A 16,552-nucleotide genomic window follows, 5' to 3' on the forward strand; every position below is an offset into this window, starting at 1 on the left:
GTATGCCAAGTGCATGACTTGGGCAGGAGCTCACCGGAGCTGAGTACCAGGACCTCAAATTTTCTACTGCTTGAGCTCCTGTTCCTCTTACATAATATTATCTCAAAAGTATTGTGGTGCTCCTGCCCCTAAATATAAACAATATAGCCTCTGTGCTGTTTGATCTCCATTATTGCCTGTGGCAGGGCTGAATCACACAGTACATTAAAATAGCCCTGGATTTAATTTAACAATTTCTGGCCTCAATGTCACCTGCTGTGTTTACAGATACAGCCCACATCGGTACTGAATAGAAAGCAGCAAAGCAGCACCTGTGAAAACCAAAATAAATCCCTCATCGATTTCCACATGGCCCTGTGTCGGAAGAAAGCCATTAAGATGTATTCTTTAAAAAACAATCCATTAAGATCCCCCCCACCACCACCACACTGGTGGTCCCCACTATGGAACAATAGGAGACTACCCACCAAGGGACTTAAACACGTCAGGCTAAAGCCTAACAACCCAGATCTCAGCATGTGGAGGTAATTTGTTTCAATTAGGTATTAATCCACTTATGTTAGTATGTATAAGTCTGCCATCTGCTGTGTCATAGAACAATAATACCTGAGTCATGATTGGTTAACTGTGGTATGAATAGGATTTTGTATGGATACCATCTAATTTAAATAGGATTTCCTCCAAAAGATGTGGGTTGGTTGAACAGACACAGGATAATGAGAATGTTCTAATTTAAACCACACAATACCTTGGAGGGGGAGGTGAGATATAGAATGGACACTTAGGGAAAAGCCTGATACGTACACTAAAGACAAAGAAGATATGGCACATTCTCAAATCACTTAGCATTGTCAGTTTGATTTAAGATGGAGCCAAGCTTGTGAGGAATGGAAGAAATAAGTCAATACAATGTGGAAATGCATTTTTTAAATAAAAGTGTATTTTTACACAGGTTTGCAGATATCACAGGTGCAGTGAAATGCTTGTATTTCTAGCTTCAACAGTGCAGTAATACCAAGCAATAAAAATACACACATAATCCTGAAAAAGTAAGAAATTAAGAAATATCAGAACAAGCAATGTCAGAGATAAATATAAATATATATATTCATATACTGTATATACAGTATATGAATAGAAAAGGTGTGTACAGCAGTAGTTATATAGGATGAACCATGACTAAAATACGGTATGTACATATAAAGTGGGTAAAACAGTATGTAAACATTATTAAAGTGACCAGTGTTCAATGACACATCATTTACCACGACATTCTTTGGGGAATTATAATAACTGGATCACAATCTATCCCAAGCAACAAACAGCATGCCAGCTTTTTCTACACATACATCCGCATAAGACAGCCTCATCTGAACATCAAGGCTTCTGTAACTCCACCAGAGACAAAAATATAGTCCTGGAGTAGTGTAGGATACTGAATCCCTACTAGAAAGCTGAATAAGGACACATTTTGGTTTTCACAGCCTTATGAAACTGGCATTTGTAGCTGTCTCTGTCAGAGATATATAGCTGTCAGAAAACAGTGGGGTTCAAGCCCATTCATCCGCAATGGATTATCTGAACACCCTCTTTTAATGTCACCCATTTCTAATGGGGGATTGAATCTGGCTGTGGGATTGCATTCAGAGCAGCTGCCTGGCTGAGTGTGCTCTTTATCGCTATGTAAAAAGTGATTAGATGCATGTAGGATGACAGCTGCAGGTTTGTTAAATGGTGAGTTTCTCCTGATCCCATGGAAAAAGGTTAAAGCTGTCTGTCAGATCTGTGGTAGCTGTTAAGATTGTACATCCCAGTAACATAAATGTCTCCCATGTCATCAAGAGCTATGTCTGCTTACTTGAATAGAAAATACAGTATATCTTACTGTTTTCATAGAGCGTCATATGGGTTATTTAACGATGAAGAGTTATTATTCAAATTATCTTATCAACTGACTGATTGTCTCTCAATCCTGGGGGCGTCGACTTTGACTGAGAAAATAGTGGCTTGCTTGGCTGCATTTGTCTCTGAGTATTCTTCTTTTTCCCTCCCATGTACACATTTTCATATTCATCTCCTGCAGTGCTCGCTGCTTAATAAGAGGCAGATTTAGTGTGATAGCTCAATGTGCAAAAGATTATGCTTAATTATGGACCGTGCACTGTGGACGTTCCTTTTCTTCAGGCCTTTAAGTTGTTCATGTCTGAAATGGAAGCAGAGATGACCAAAGCCACCAGTACACTCATTAGTGGTAGCATTCCCTGTTGAGATATGTCCCCATTCACCACGCATAGAAACCAGGGGGAGCATGTCGCTTTGATTGCTCTAATGTCTGGGAAGACGAGTAAACAGAAATAAAAACATGGAGGGGATGCGAGAAATGGTTGGGCAGGAATTAAAGGAAATGTTCCCTCCAAACAAGTTCGCAGGGGAATTAGTGGAAGATGGATAGCTCTTCCTCAATGTTCCTCCTGGCATCAAACACAATAAGTTGAAATGCCTTTCAAAAGTCTTCCCAGGTGGAAAGCATATGAATCATCTTGCATTTGCATTTTGGAGAAAGATGAATAAGATACAGGCATATTGTTTTTGTTGTGGTTTTATATTTGATAAAAGATAACATCATTCTGTAATGTTTTGTAATGTAGTGTCACTTCTCATAAGCACAGGCCAAGGGGACGCGAAATAGGTAAATACTTGAAAAGATCAGTTCGGAGTTGGGGTTGGGGCCAATTGTGGCTAAAAACACTTTATCAATTAACATGTGGAAAGGGGAAAAAATATTATTAATAGTTTTTCACAAACGTAGCAGGATGGGCTATTAGCTGAACAACCTTTACTAAAGAATTGTCTAATAGCCAAGCTAGGTGTGAACCCCCCCTCCCCAACTTGCAACAAATCATTTGTATCTACCTTTCCACATCTACCCACACAAGTATCTACCTACACACGGTTAATGTTCTGAAGCCGCGCAGCGGTCTAAGGCACTGCATCTCAGTGCAAGAGGCTTTACTACAGTCCCTGGTTCGAATACAGGCTGTACCACATCTGACCGTGATTGGGAGTGCCAATTGGCCCAGCGTCATCCGGGTTTGGCTGGGGTAGGCCGTCATTGTAATTAAGAATTTGTTCTTACTTGTCACGTCCTGACCAGTAATAGGGGTTATTTGTTATTATAGTTTGGTCAGGACGTGGCAGGGGGTGTTTGTTTCGTGGTTTGGGCTATGTATTTAGGTAGAGGGGTATTTCTTTTATATGGTTTGGGGTGTGTGTGTATGTAGAAGGGTGTTGGATTTATGTGTTCCGGGGTTTTTGGTTTATGTTCTTGTTTTGTATTCTAGGGTTTCTATGTTGTGTATTTCTTTGTTGGCCTGGTGTGACTCTCAATCAGGAACATCGAGGTACATCGTTGTTTCTGATTGAGAGTCATACTTAAGGAGCCTGTTTTCCACCTGTCCCTTTGTGGGAGATTGTTTTTGAACTGCTGTGTATTAGCCTGCGAAACTGTGGTACTGTCGTTCTTTGTTTATTGTTTTTTCGTGTTCACCTATAAATAAAATACTGATGAGCACGCAACCCGCTGCGCCTTAGTCTAATCCCTTCGACTATCGTGACATTACCTGACTTGCCTAGCTAAATTAAGGTTACATTTAAATAAAACTGGCGGCAACCGTAGCGCAATCAATAGGAGGTGAACAGTGGCTGGTGCTGAAAATATAGCTAACTTGTTATGCAAGTGTGGCACACCAACAGATGGAGAAAACCTACACAAGTCGAGCAATTAATTTCAACAATAATACTCATTTTAATTTGACTTTACAAACAACAAGAGGGATTAATTGGAGTCTAGTTCTTCAGAGCCTAGACCAATATAAAATAACTTAACTGGCTGAGGTTGGCTATGAGGCTTAACAGCCTAATGGAAGTAGGATTTTTTTTATGAGGCTTACTAATGATTGCAACTGGTCAAAAATGTAGCATCCTGAATAAAACAATCATTTAAAGAAAAAAATGTCTGCATGTTCGAACTAAAACAATGTAACTAATAATGAAAAGCGCACATTTGTAAATCCCAAACTCTAAAAGTAATTGGAAAGGTAGATACAAATTGTGTGTGACATTGTGGTTACAATAAAGAATGTAACAAGATGTAAACAAGATGCTGTGTTTTTATTTACAGTAGTGATGGACAACTGGAGGCATTTTGAAAACAGGTTTTCAAACACTTGTTTTTCACAAGTATACTGTAGTACTGTTGCAGGTGTAGCCCATCATGCACATTTTTCCTATTAGCAGGACAATATACTTTTTATAGCCCGGCTACTGTTGTGAAAATCCCTCAACTTGCAATGTGTTTGATGCTTAAGTACTCTAAAGTGTTACATTTCTAACTGATGAAGGTGCTCATGGATGAGATTCAAACTTTGTAGACCGAGATCGAGATATTGAAGGCAGACCATCAGAAAGAGAAACATTCTCTGAGGGCAGCGATACGGGCAACAGCTGATGCATTGGTCCAGAGCCAAGCGGTATTGGCGGAGAGTCACTCCTCATTAGCGGAGAGTCAGGCGGCATTTGTGGAGAGTCAGGCAGACCCGTTGAAAAGGGCGAGGAATGAGATGGAGTCACAATCCATGCCAGGCACACCTGTGAGCTCTGGAACTCCACCTCCGACAGGCAGAGTCAACATACGTGGTGGGTTCATCAGGTTGTCGGTTCACCCTGACATTTCCATTCCTCTTCTGACAACAGAACTTGGCCAACTGCTCACCAGGCAGTGGGTCGCCCACACCATTATGCTGTTCTGCTATTCCAAGGATGTGTAACTGAAGAGAGATACCACGAGTGGAACCTAAGGCAAATGTGGCTTACCAGTGTTCATCATTAATACTGTGTCTCAGAAGTTTCCGGTCATGACTGATGCAACCCGAAAAAATATTAAATACAGAGTTAATGAGTACTTGAGGTCACCGAGAAAGTCTGGACATGGCCTGCTCTCCCTTATGTAAGGAATTAGACACTTTCCCATGTTTAATACAGTATGTACTTTAGGCTACGTTTACTTGTCAGACTGCACAGTAGCCAAATAAACAAATGCTTATATCTTCAAAATGCTTTAAATGCTTTATTATGCAAATGTTCAAGCATATACTGTACAGTACTGTATTTCTTCATCAGCATCTTTATGCTTTCGTTAATAAAATAATGATAAAAATACTCTTTCAAAATGCTGATGTTTATTTAGTTATGGATCCATAATGAATTTCTATGGGAATAAATATCACTGATTTACAGAAATATTGGAACAAAGTTGTCTAATAAAGGCAAACAATTTAGAATCCTCAAATCCTTTTATGCTGTAGCCTATTCCCGACCGTCACATTGTACAGCGCCATATTTTCCATTCCATCCTAACGGAAACCCTGTTTCGTTTTCCGTTTTTCTCGGAATAGAAACATCATAATATTAATCAAATTAATTAAGCCAAATTTCTTGAAATCAATCCCATATATTATGTTATTACAAAAAAGGTTTTAAATTCTCTGTTAATGCCAATATGGAAGACTATCAAATGCTTCTCAAAGATGCCCTCTGCTGGTCAAACTAGCACTAACTTGCATTAACAGAAAAAATGGCTGACAATTAGATAATGTGCCACAGAGTGCTGCAGCAGCAAGGAGGAACCACTGTACACTACTGGTGTACAGTATATACTGTACTCTATACCATCTACTGCATCTTGCCATCCTGATGTAATGTATCACTAGCCACCTTAAACAATGCTGCTTTATATGTTTTCATACTCTAAAATACTCATCTCATATGTATATACTGTACTCCATAACATCTATTACATCTTGGCTATGCCGTTCGGCCATCACTCATTTATATATTTTTATGTACATATTCGGATTCATTCCTTTACACTTGTGTGTACAAGGTAGTTGTTGTGGAATTGGTAGATTACTTGTTAGATATTACTGCATGGTCGGAACTAGAAGTACAAGCATTTCGCTACACTTGCATTAACACCTGCTAACCATGTGTATGTGACAAATACATTTATTTTGATTTGATTTGAAAAGTTTTGTACTATTTTCTACATTGTACAATAATAGTGAAGATATTACAACTATGAAATAACACATATGGAATCATGTAGTAACCAAAAAAGTGTTAAATAAATCAAAATATATTATATATTTGAGATTCTTCAAAGTAGCCACTCTTTGCCTCAATGACAGCTTTGCACACTTTTGGCATTCTCTCAACCAGCTTCATGAGATAACCTGGAATTCAGCTCAATTAACAGATGTGCATTTTAAAAGTTAATTTGTGGAATTTCTTTCCTTCTTAATGGGTTTGAGTCAATCAGTTGTGTTGTGACAAGGTAGGGGGGTATACAGAATATAGCCCTTTTTGGTAAAAGACCAAGTCCATATTATGGCAAGAACAGCTCAAATAAGCAAAGAGAAATGACAGTCCATCATTACTTTGAGACTTGAAGGTCAGTCAATATGGAACATTTGAAGAACTTTGAAAGTTTCTTCAAGTACAGTCGCAAAAACCATCAAGTGCTATGATGAAACTGGCTCTAATGAGGACCGCCACAGGAATGGAAGAGTTACCTCTGCTGCAGAGGATAAATTCATTAGGGTTACCAGCCTCAGAAACTGCAGCCCAAATAAATTCTTCACAGAGTTCAAGTAACAGACACATTTCAACATCAACTGTTCAGAGGAGAGGTGAATCAGGCCTTCATGGTCGAATTGCTGCAAAGAAACCACTCCTAAAGGACAACAATAAGAAAAAGAGACTTGCTTGGACCAGGAAACATGAGCAATGGACATTAGACCGGTGGAAATGTGTCCTTTGGTCTGGAGTCCAAATTGGAGATTTTTGGTTCCAACCCCCATGTTTTTGTGAGACGCGGTGTGGGTGAACGGATGATCTCTGCATGACTATTTCTCACTGTAAAGCATGGAGGTGGAGGTGTTATGGTGTGTGGGTGCTTTGCTGGTGACACTCTTGTGATTTTTTTTATAATTCAAGGCACACTTAACCAGCATGGCTTCCACAGCATTCTGCAGCGATATGCCATCCCATCTGGTTTCTCCTTAGTGGGACTATCATTTGTTTTTCAACAGGACAATGACCCAACACCCCTTCAGGCTGTGTAAGGGCTATTTTACCAAGAAGGAGAGTGATGGAGTGCTGCATCAGATGACCTGGCCTCCACAATCCCCCGACCTCAACGAAATTGAGATGGTTTGGGATGAGTCGGACCGCAGAGTGAAGGAAAAGCAGTTAACAAATGCTCAGCATATTTGGGAATTCCTTCAAGACTGTTGGAAAAGCATTCCAGGTGAAGCTGGTTGAGAGAATACAAAGAGTGTGCAAAGTTGTCATCAAGGCAAAGAGTGGCTATTTGAAGAATCTCAAATATAAAATATATTTTGATTTGTTTAACACCTTTTTGGTTACTACATGATTCCATGTGTTATTTCATAGTTTTACTATCTTCACTATTATTCTACTATGTAGAAAATAGTCAAAATAAAGAAAAACCCTTGAATGAGTAGGTGTTCTAAAAGATTTGACTGGTAGTGTATGTGACAGACTTCAGCAAGCACGCCCCCACACCGGCCCATTGTATTCCTTGAGGCCCCATTTATTAGCCAGATAATGATCATTTTGCACAAAACAAAACTAGTTAGGCTCACTAGGCTAAAAATGGACCAGCCCATCTGGCATTTGCCCAAAATGCCAGATGTCCAGTCCACCCCTGGGGCGGCAGGTAGCCTTGTGGTTAGAGCTTTGGGCCAGTAACCGAAAGGTTGCTGGATCGAGTCCTCAAGCTGACAAGGTAAAAAACTGTAATTCTGCCCCTGAACAAGGTAGGTTGTCATTGTAAATAAGAATTAGTTCTTAACTGGCTTGCCTAGTTAAATTAAGGAAAAGTAAAACACACTCCCCACCTCACACAATCTCTCCTCTAATGCCTGACTGAAGTGATAATCATGCTTTCTTCCACTTGTCTTAGATTGCAGTGGCACTGGTATTTATCTTCTCACATGTTTCTTTGAGGGGTCATTAAACTAGGCTTTGAGATGAAAAATGAGGCAGTGAATCATATCACAGGTTCCATCTGCTGGCCTGCCTAATCTGGGCATACGGACCCAAATACATATGGCCGCCACATATGTTTCCGTGCTAATCGTCCTGAGCCGTGAAGAGGGATGTACTTAAAACGAATTGATACGTAACAGAGAGAGAGAGAGAGATGAAGGGAGCACGAGGGAGATTTGGGTAAATCTGATAATCTCTCAGTTCTCTTGGCATGGTTATTATTATGTCTGTTGACTTATCATTCCATTTAGATGTGTGTGTGTCCGACACACACACAGCAACTGATCTCTGAAGAGTAGCCCGGATGAATCAGCATACACCAACACACACCACCGAGCATTGTGCTATAGAAAATTGCTTGTGTTTTTGACATTGAAGAATTGTGATGTTTTTGTTTTCAAGAAAAGTCAAGAAAAGTCTATTGGATATCTGATATGAACAAAATGGTGGATGAGTTATGGGAATACAATGAAGGAAAATATGAAACTGGCATGTTATTTTGTGCTCATGTTAGGGAAAAGTTGATGAGCGAAAGGCTTGTTACTGATAGATGCAGTCTACCATCCCCCTTTAACTGATGAAATAACATAACCAACTAATCAGATAGAGGTAATTATACTTTTAGTAACATATGCTTTCAGAACAGTTACTTTGAGAGGCTGTTTAGAGTTACGATAAAAACATATTACTCATCGCCTTTGTATTCACACCACCTGCTGTCTTCATGTGAATATAATTGCATTAACCTTTTATTGCCATTTTATTACCTGTTATTTTACCAGAGACGTTGACAGAGACCATTAATTTACGTGTCACATTTATCAGGCCATACCATCACACTATCAAGACTGTTGGCAAATCTCGCTATTGCCTGTAAAGGTAGGCGTATATTCTGATTAATGCATGTGACTTTGGACACAATCCAAGTACAGGAGTGCAGAGAAAAAGGGAGTCTGATGGTAATAGCATGCTGAACACGGCCAATGAAAGTTGTTACCACCGAGCAATGCACGGGGAAATTGAACCCAGCTGATCGACTCTCTGAGAATTGGAACTAAGTAATAGGTCAATTTGAAGGACCCAAGGACCTACTCACAGCTTAATCATGGTGGGGAACAATTGAGGGTTGGTGAGTCTAGGAGAGGAAAAAGAGGCCTTGGTGGTGTACCTGAGACAAAGTATGCTTTCGGTGCTGTTATAGTACAGCAGAATTACTGTTTGCAATGTGCAATCAACATGTGCAATGGAATTATAATTTTCTGTCAGACAACGTTGTGTTGACACATTATCACTAGAACATATTGCCTAGATAACAGCATGAGTCATTTCATATCCTGCTTTACATTTACAGTACAACCCATATTGTGTGTGCTATTGCACACATGCCAAATATTTCAGCAGATCATGTAATGAATGATAAACTAGGTAATTGAGTCAGACTTGATTTGTTTGGACTTGTCTTACTAATGAGTAGTGCTATTTTACCTGGGCCTTGTGTTAACCTGGATTTAGCCTGCATCTGTTTTATTGTGTCAAGAGATTATAGAGGATAGAGTCCAAAGCTAAACCACAGGGTCCTTTCTCTACAATGGACTCTACGAACACATTGAAGTCCTCATTGACATGGATCCAAAGGACGGGGTTGCAGCAAATGAGAAATCTATATAGGGTTGCTGCCTTTTTCTCGAACATGAGCCAAACCCAGTCAAGAGATAAGCACAAATTGGACCAGATTGTAGCTTTCTTCATTTCTCCCTTCCTCTTTGTCTTTCTCTCTCTCTCTTTATCACCATCTCTCCCTCACTCGTGCTGAGACAATTGCACACTGATACACAGAGACACAGATACACGCACACACATACACACAAGTACACTTTCATATACAGAAGCTCACATATAGAAATATACAGTTACACATCCATACACATAATGATCGCACACACACACACACACCCACGCAAGTGTGCTACCTACCTTGTGAGTGATTTCATGTGGAGACCTAATATGCCTCATTATCTTCCCTACCTTACCTTGAGATTTGTTGATGCAAAACCAGCCACAATGCAATTTGCATTCATTTGTTCCCATCCCCTTGAAGAGCAGTAATTAGAAAGCGCATTTCAAAAGGCTGAGAGAGAGAGAGATTGCCTTGTCACAGAGACACCGCACCTCCATCAAGGACAGTGTGTGTGTGCGCCTGTGTGTGTTTAAAATCAAATCAAATCAATTTGTATTTGTCACATTGTATTTGTAAACAACAGGTGTAGACTAACAGTTAAATGCTTACATGCGGGCCCTTCACAACAATGCAGAGAGAAAGAAAATTGAGAAATAAAAGAAAAGTAATAAGACGTAATAATAAATACACAATGAGTAACAATAACTTGGCTCTACACACGGGTTACCAGTATTGAGTCGATGTGCAGGGGTATGAGGTAATGGAGGTAGATTGGCATAGCGAGGAATAAAGTGACTTGGCAACAGGATAAATAATAAATGGTTAGCAGCAGCGTATGTGATGAGTTTGTGCAATAAGGTTCAATGCAGATAGACTGGGTAGCTATTTGGTTAACTACTTACTAACTACTTAGCAGTATTATGGCTTGATGCTAGAAGCTGTTCCTGTTGGTTCCACACTTGGTACATCGGTACCGCGTGCCATGCTATAGCACAGAGAACAGGAGGGAGTCTTTGACAATTTGATGAAGTAATGCAACGGGAACGCAACTACGCACGTCCTTCTTATAGAATTCCAAGGCGCATATTAAAGACCTGTCCACATTTACTTTTCTTCAGCCAACAAGATGAGTAGGCCTAATGAACAGCAAAAACACTAGCCCATGTCAATCTATTATCCCCCATAGTACAAAAGTTGACCTATTCTATTGGTCAAATTTTCCTTCTGTGCGATAAATAAATATTCGAAACATACTCCTTGAAGTTGTGGGATGCCGTAGATCCCAAATGAATACAACCACTGGCATGACCTTTTTTTTAATCAGTGAGGCTGATGCAACAGAAAAGAACGTTTAGCTTAAAATGTTCATCAACTATTAGGATATTTCTTCACATTATAAGCACAGCAATGTGCACACGGAAGTAAGCTATAAGCACAAATGTTCCAAAATGCAATCAATTAGCAGGAAAACACGTTCTCAAAAGTGACTGCAAATGTGATTATGCATGTAATGAATTTTTATGGTGAAAATAAACTTCCCCAAACTCACACGCCGCCTATGTGTGCCAGTTAGGCTCTACACAAGTTGTAAAGCGGATTCATGTACTTCATTTAAAAAAAATATTTGGCCACTTCATTTGTGATACAAACCTTGTTTAAACATATTAGCCTATGGGCTAGCCTGCATGAACTGTGTGACTATGATTTGAAAAAGTTGCACGCACTGTAATGCACACGCTGGGCATCATTCACAAGTGATAATACATCATTCACAATTGTTAATACATCATTCACAAGTGATAATACATCATTCATAAGTGATAATACATCATTCACAAATGATAATACATAATTCACAAGTGACAGGCTAATGTTATCACCCATCAGACTATTCTTAATTTAACCTGTTATGGATAGGGGCAGTATTTTCACGGCCGGATAAAAAACGTACCCGATTTAATCTGTTTATTACTCCTGCCCAGAAACTAGAATATGCATATAATTGTTTGATTTGGATAGAAAACACCCTAAGGTTTCTAAAACTGTTTGAATGGTGTCTGTCAGTATAACAGAACTCATATGGCAAGCCAAAACCTGAGAAGATTCCAAACAGGAAGTGCCCTCTCTGACCATTTCTTGGCCTTCTTTAGCCTCTTTATTGAAAACAGAGGCTCTCTGCTGTAACGTGACACTTTCTAACGCTCCCATAGGCTCTCAGAAGGCGCCAGAACGTTGAATGATGACTTTGCAGTCCCTGGCTGAAAAACAGGAGCGCATTTGGATAGTGGTCGATCTGAGAACAATGAGACAGGTGCGTGCGTGCACGTGAAGAGTCCATTTTACATTTTCAGTCTTTGAACGAAAACAACGTCTCCTGGTCGGAATATTATCACTATTTTACGAGAAAAATCGCATAAAAATTGATTTTAAACAGCGTTTGACATGCTTCAAAGTACGGTAATGGAATATTTTGAAATTGATTGTCACGATACGCGCCGGCGCGTCACCCTTCGTTACCCTTCGGATAGTGTCTTGAACGCACGAACAAAACGCCGCTATTTGGATATAACTATACATTATTTGGAACCAAACCAACATTTGTTGTTGAAATAGAAGTCCTGGGAGTGCATTCTGACGAAGAACAGCAAAGGTAATCCAATTTTTCTTATAGTAAATCTGAGTTTGGTGAGTACCAAACTTGGTGGGTGTCAAAATAGCTAGCCTGTGATGGCCGGGGTATGTACTCAGAATATTGCAAAATGTGCTTTCACCGAAAATCTATTTTAAAATCGGACACCGCGATTGCATAAAGGAGTTCTGTATCTATAATTCTTAAAATAATTGTTATGTTTTTTGTGAACGTTTATCGTGAGTAATTTAGTAAATTCACCGGAAGTGTTCGGTGGGAATGCTAGTTCTGAACGTCACATGCTAATGTAAAAAAGCAGTTTTTTTATATAAATATGAGCTTGATTGAACAAAACATGCATGTATTGTATAACATAATGTCCTAGGAGTGTCATCTGATGAAGATCAGAGGTTAGTGCTGCATTTAGCTGTGGTTTTGGTTTTTGTGACATTATATGCTAGCTTGAAAAATGGGTGTCTGATTATTTCTGGCTGGATACTCTCCTGACATAATCTAATGTTTTGCTTTCGTTGTAAAGCCTTTTTGAAATCGGACAGTGTGGTTAGATAAAGGAGAATCTTGTCTTTAAAATTGTGTAAAATAGTCATATGTTTGAAAAATGGAAGTTTTCGGATTTTCGAGGAATTTGTAATTTGCACCACGCCCTATCATTGGATATTGGAGCGGTGTTCCGCTAGCGGAACATCTAGATGTAAGTGGTTTTAAGCACATTGCTTCACTTTATAACAGGAGTATAATATAAATTAACCAAGGGAAAATTGTTGTCCATTCGCTATTTAAGTGCATAGCTGAAATATATTTTTTTCTCCTGATCCTGTTCTGAGACAGGTACATGATAATTGTCCATTCTAAAGCTAAACTAATTTCACACATATATTCTTTAGTTTATGTAAAGACAAGATTAATATTAGGACAGTTGAAAAATACATATAGTAGGTCTAGATGATGGGATCTTCTTCTTTTTAATAGAGGCCATCAAAAATCTGTTTTCTCATGCAATTGCATAGCCTATAGAGATGTTGCACAACTTGATCTCATGGGCTCTCATGAAGTGTTTGATTTGATTTACGAATACATTAGCATTGATATCAGAGTGATTAGAGTGTCAATAGAGTGCTGAATACCAGGCAGTTAGCAAGTTTGGTAGCCTACTAATGCCCATCAGCATCATCAGAGCTTGGAGAAGCCTACTGTAGTTACCATGACTAAATGTTCACATGGAATTTGATTGCAGTTATGACTCATGACTGCCGGTGTGGTTCTAATACAGTCCCTGTAAGAGCCCTAGTCCCAGGGTCCTTAGCTTAGTTATGAGCTTGGAGGGCACTATGATGTTGAACGCTGAACTGTAGTAAATGTACAGCATTCTCACATAGGTGTTCCTCTTGTCCAAGTGGGAGATGGCAATGTGGAGTGCAATAGAGATTGGGTGGATTTTTTTCTGTGGATTTGTTTGGGTGGTATACAATTTGGAGTGGGTACAGGGTGTCTGGGATTATGGTGTTGATGTGAGCCATGACCAACCTTTCAAAGCATTTCATGGCTACATACGTGAATGCTACAGGGCGATAGTAATTTAGACAGGTTACCTTGGTGTTCTTGAACACAGGGACTATGGTGGTCTGCTTGAAACAGGTAGGTATTACAGACTGGGGGAGGGAGAGGTTGAAAATGTCAGCGAAGACACTTGCCAGCTGGTCAGTGCATGCTCTGAGTAGACGTCCTGTTAATCCATCGTGAATGTTAACCTGTTTAATGGTCTTATTCACATCGGCTATGGACAGAGCGATCACACAGTTTTCCGGAACAACTGTTGCTCTCATGCATGGTTCAGTGCTGCTTGCCTCGAAGGGTGAATAAAAGGCATTTAGCTTGTCTGGTAGGCTTTCATCACTGGCCAGCTCACAGCTCGGTTTGCCTTTGTAATCCGTGATAGTTTGCAAGCCCTGCCACATCCGACAAGTGTAGTATGACTCAATCTTAGCCGGTGTAGTAGGATTCAATCTTAGTCCTGTATTGCTGATTTGCCTGTTTGATGACTCGCCGGAGGTTGTAGCGGGATTTCTTATAGGCGTCCGGATTAGTGTTCCCTCTCCTTGAAAGTGGCAGCTCTAACCTTTAGCTCAGTGCAAATGTTGCCTGTAATCCATGGTTTCTGGTTGGGATATGTACGTATGGTCACTGTGGGGATGACCTCGTCGATGCACTTGTTAATGAAGTCGGTTAACAATGTGGTAAACTCCTTAATGTCATCGGATGAGTCTCGGAACATAATCCAGTCTGTGCTATTGACACAGTCCTGTAGCTTAGCATCCTCTTTTTTGGACCACTTCCGTATTGAGTGCGTCACTGGTACTTCCTGTTTGAGTTTTTGCTTGTAAGCAGGAATCAAGAGGATAGAGTTCGGGTTAGAGGGAGAGCTTGCTATGCGTTTCTGTGTGTGGAGTAAAGGTTATCTGGGGTTTTTTCTTCTCTAGTTCCACAGATGACATGCTAGTAGAAATTAGGCAAGATGGATTTCAGTTTCCCTGTATTAAAATTACCATCCGCTGAGAGCGCCGCATCTGGATGAACATTTTCTTGTTTGCATATGACCTTATACAGCTTGTTGAGCACGGTCTTCGTGCCATCATCAATTTGTTTTGGTAAATAGACAACTACGAAAAATATAGATAAATATTTGTTAAACAGTATGGTCTACAGCTGATCGTGAGGTATTCTAACTCAGGCGAGCAGAACCTCAAGACTTCCGTAATATTAGAGATTGTGCACCAGCTGTTGTTAACAAAAAGCCTCACCTTTAGCTTATCCGAGGCTGCCGTTCGATCAAGCATAGAAGAAACTGCTAGATCTACAGTATGTTATCCATGTCCTTCTTCAGCCATGACTCCAAGAAACAGGATATTACAGTTCATCAGGTCCCGTTGATAGGATAGTCTCGAACGGAGCTCGTCCAGTTTGTTCTGCAGTGATTGTACGTTCACCAATAGAACGGAGGGTAGATGCAGATTATTTATTCGCTGATGTAATTTCGCCAGGGTGCGTCGGCCTTTCTTACTCCGTCTCTTCCTTTTCCAAGTCTCTGGGATTAGTGCTTGGTCCAGGGTGAGCGTTATGTCCTGTGCCGCCAGCTCGTTGAAGTAGAAATTTTCATCCAAATCGAGGTTAATAATCGCTGTCCTGATGTCCATAAGCTCTTTTTGGTCATAGGAAACGATGGCGAAAACATTATGTAAAACCAACCCCCCCCCAAAAAAATTGTGCAATAAAAAACACGCTAAATATTGGTCAGCAGCCTGTAAACCGGCAGCTACTTTGTCTGTGTGTGCATTCGTGCAGGTGTGTGCACGTGTTTGCATGAGTATGATAGGGTAGATGGGACAAAAATCCCTGCTTCACAATTGAATTAACGGGCAGTGGTGTCTCCCAAACTAATGCAATCTCTTATAAAATCCTTTTACATTGCCAAAGGACCTAACCTGTTGAATGAGATTTACGAACCTGTCTAAAAACCAAGGTGTCAAAATTGTAAGTGGATACTGTACCTGGCCTACCTCTTCAAACTGCCAAGTGACATCTTTATTATAATATTGTCCTCCCCCCATTCAAAGTGTAACAGTCATTCAAAGTGTAACAATTGCCTGTGTTGCTAAACATGCAAACTGCAAGCTGTCTCATGGAAATTAAAAGGACAACTGGTCTGCCAGGGGGATTATTTCAGACAAAGAATACTAATCAAAGAATTATAGCTGGATGGATATTTATATTTGAGATGCCCCTAATCCTACTGTGTCAAACACATATGGCAAAGGCTGATTATGTAATAGCTATGCTGTTGTTAAAATTAATATCTGGGAAATAATTCTGAATAACACCTGGATTACTTGCAATGTAAGAGTTGTAGAATGCTATGCTTTTCTTGTTTGTGGAATCACGTAGCTCTTTCAGTTGTTTCCCCAGCCATGCCCTGGGTTAATGATGGACCAGCATTCCCATTGCAGTTATTGGACCATACAATTTACACAATAGGGACAGAATTTATTTGTTTTGTAATTGGATGTCTATAGTAGACATTTTAGTGTAATTCAAATGTC

At 39.9% G+C, this 16,552-nt stretch overlaps 1 protein-coding gene across 1 annotated transcript in view; it reads left to right on the forward strand.

Annotated features, from left to right (window-relative positions):
* Positions 1–16,552, forward strand: part of LOC115159541 (BMP/retinoic acid-inducible neural-specific protein 1) — a 154,075-nt gene that overhangs the window by 56,845 nt on the left and 80,678 nt on the right. The gene's annotated exons all lie outside the window — the stretch shown is intronic.

This window comes from Salmo trutta, chromosome 23 (assembly GCF_901001165.1).
Source record: "Salmo trutta chromosome 23, fSalTru1.1, whole genome shotgun sequence".
Lineage (NCBI taxonomy): Eukaryota > Metazoa > Chordata > Actinopteri > Salmoniformes > Salmonidae > Salmo > Salmo trutta.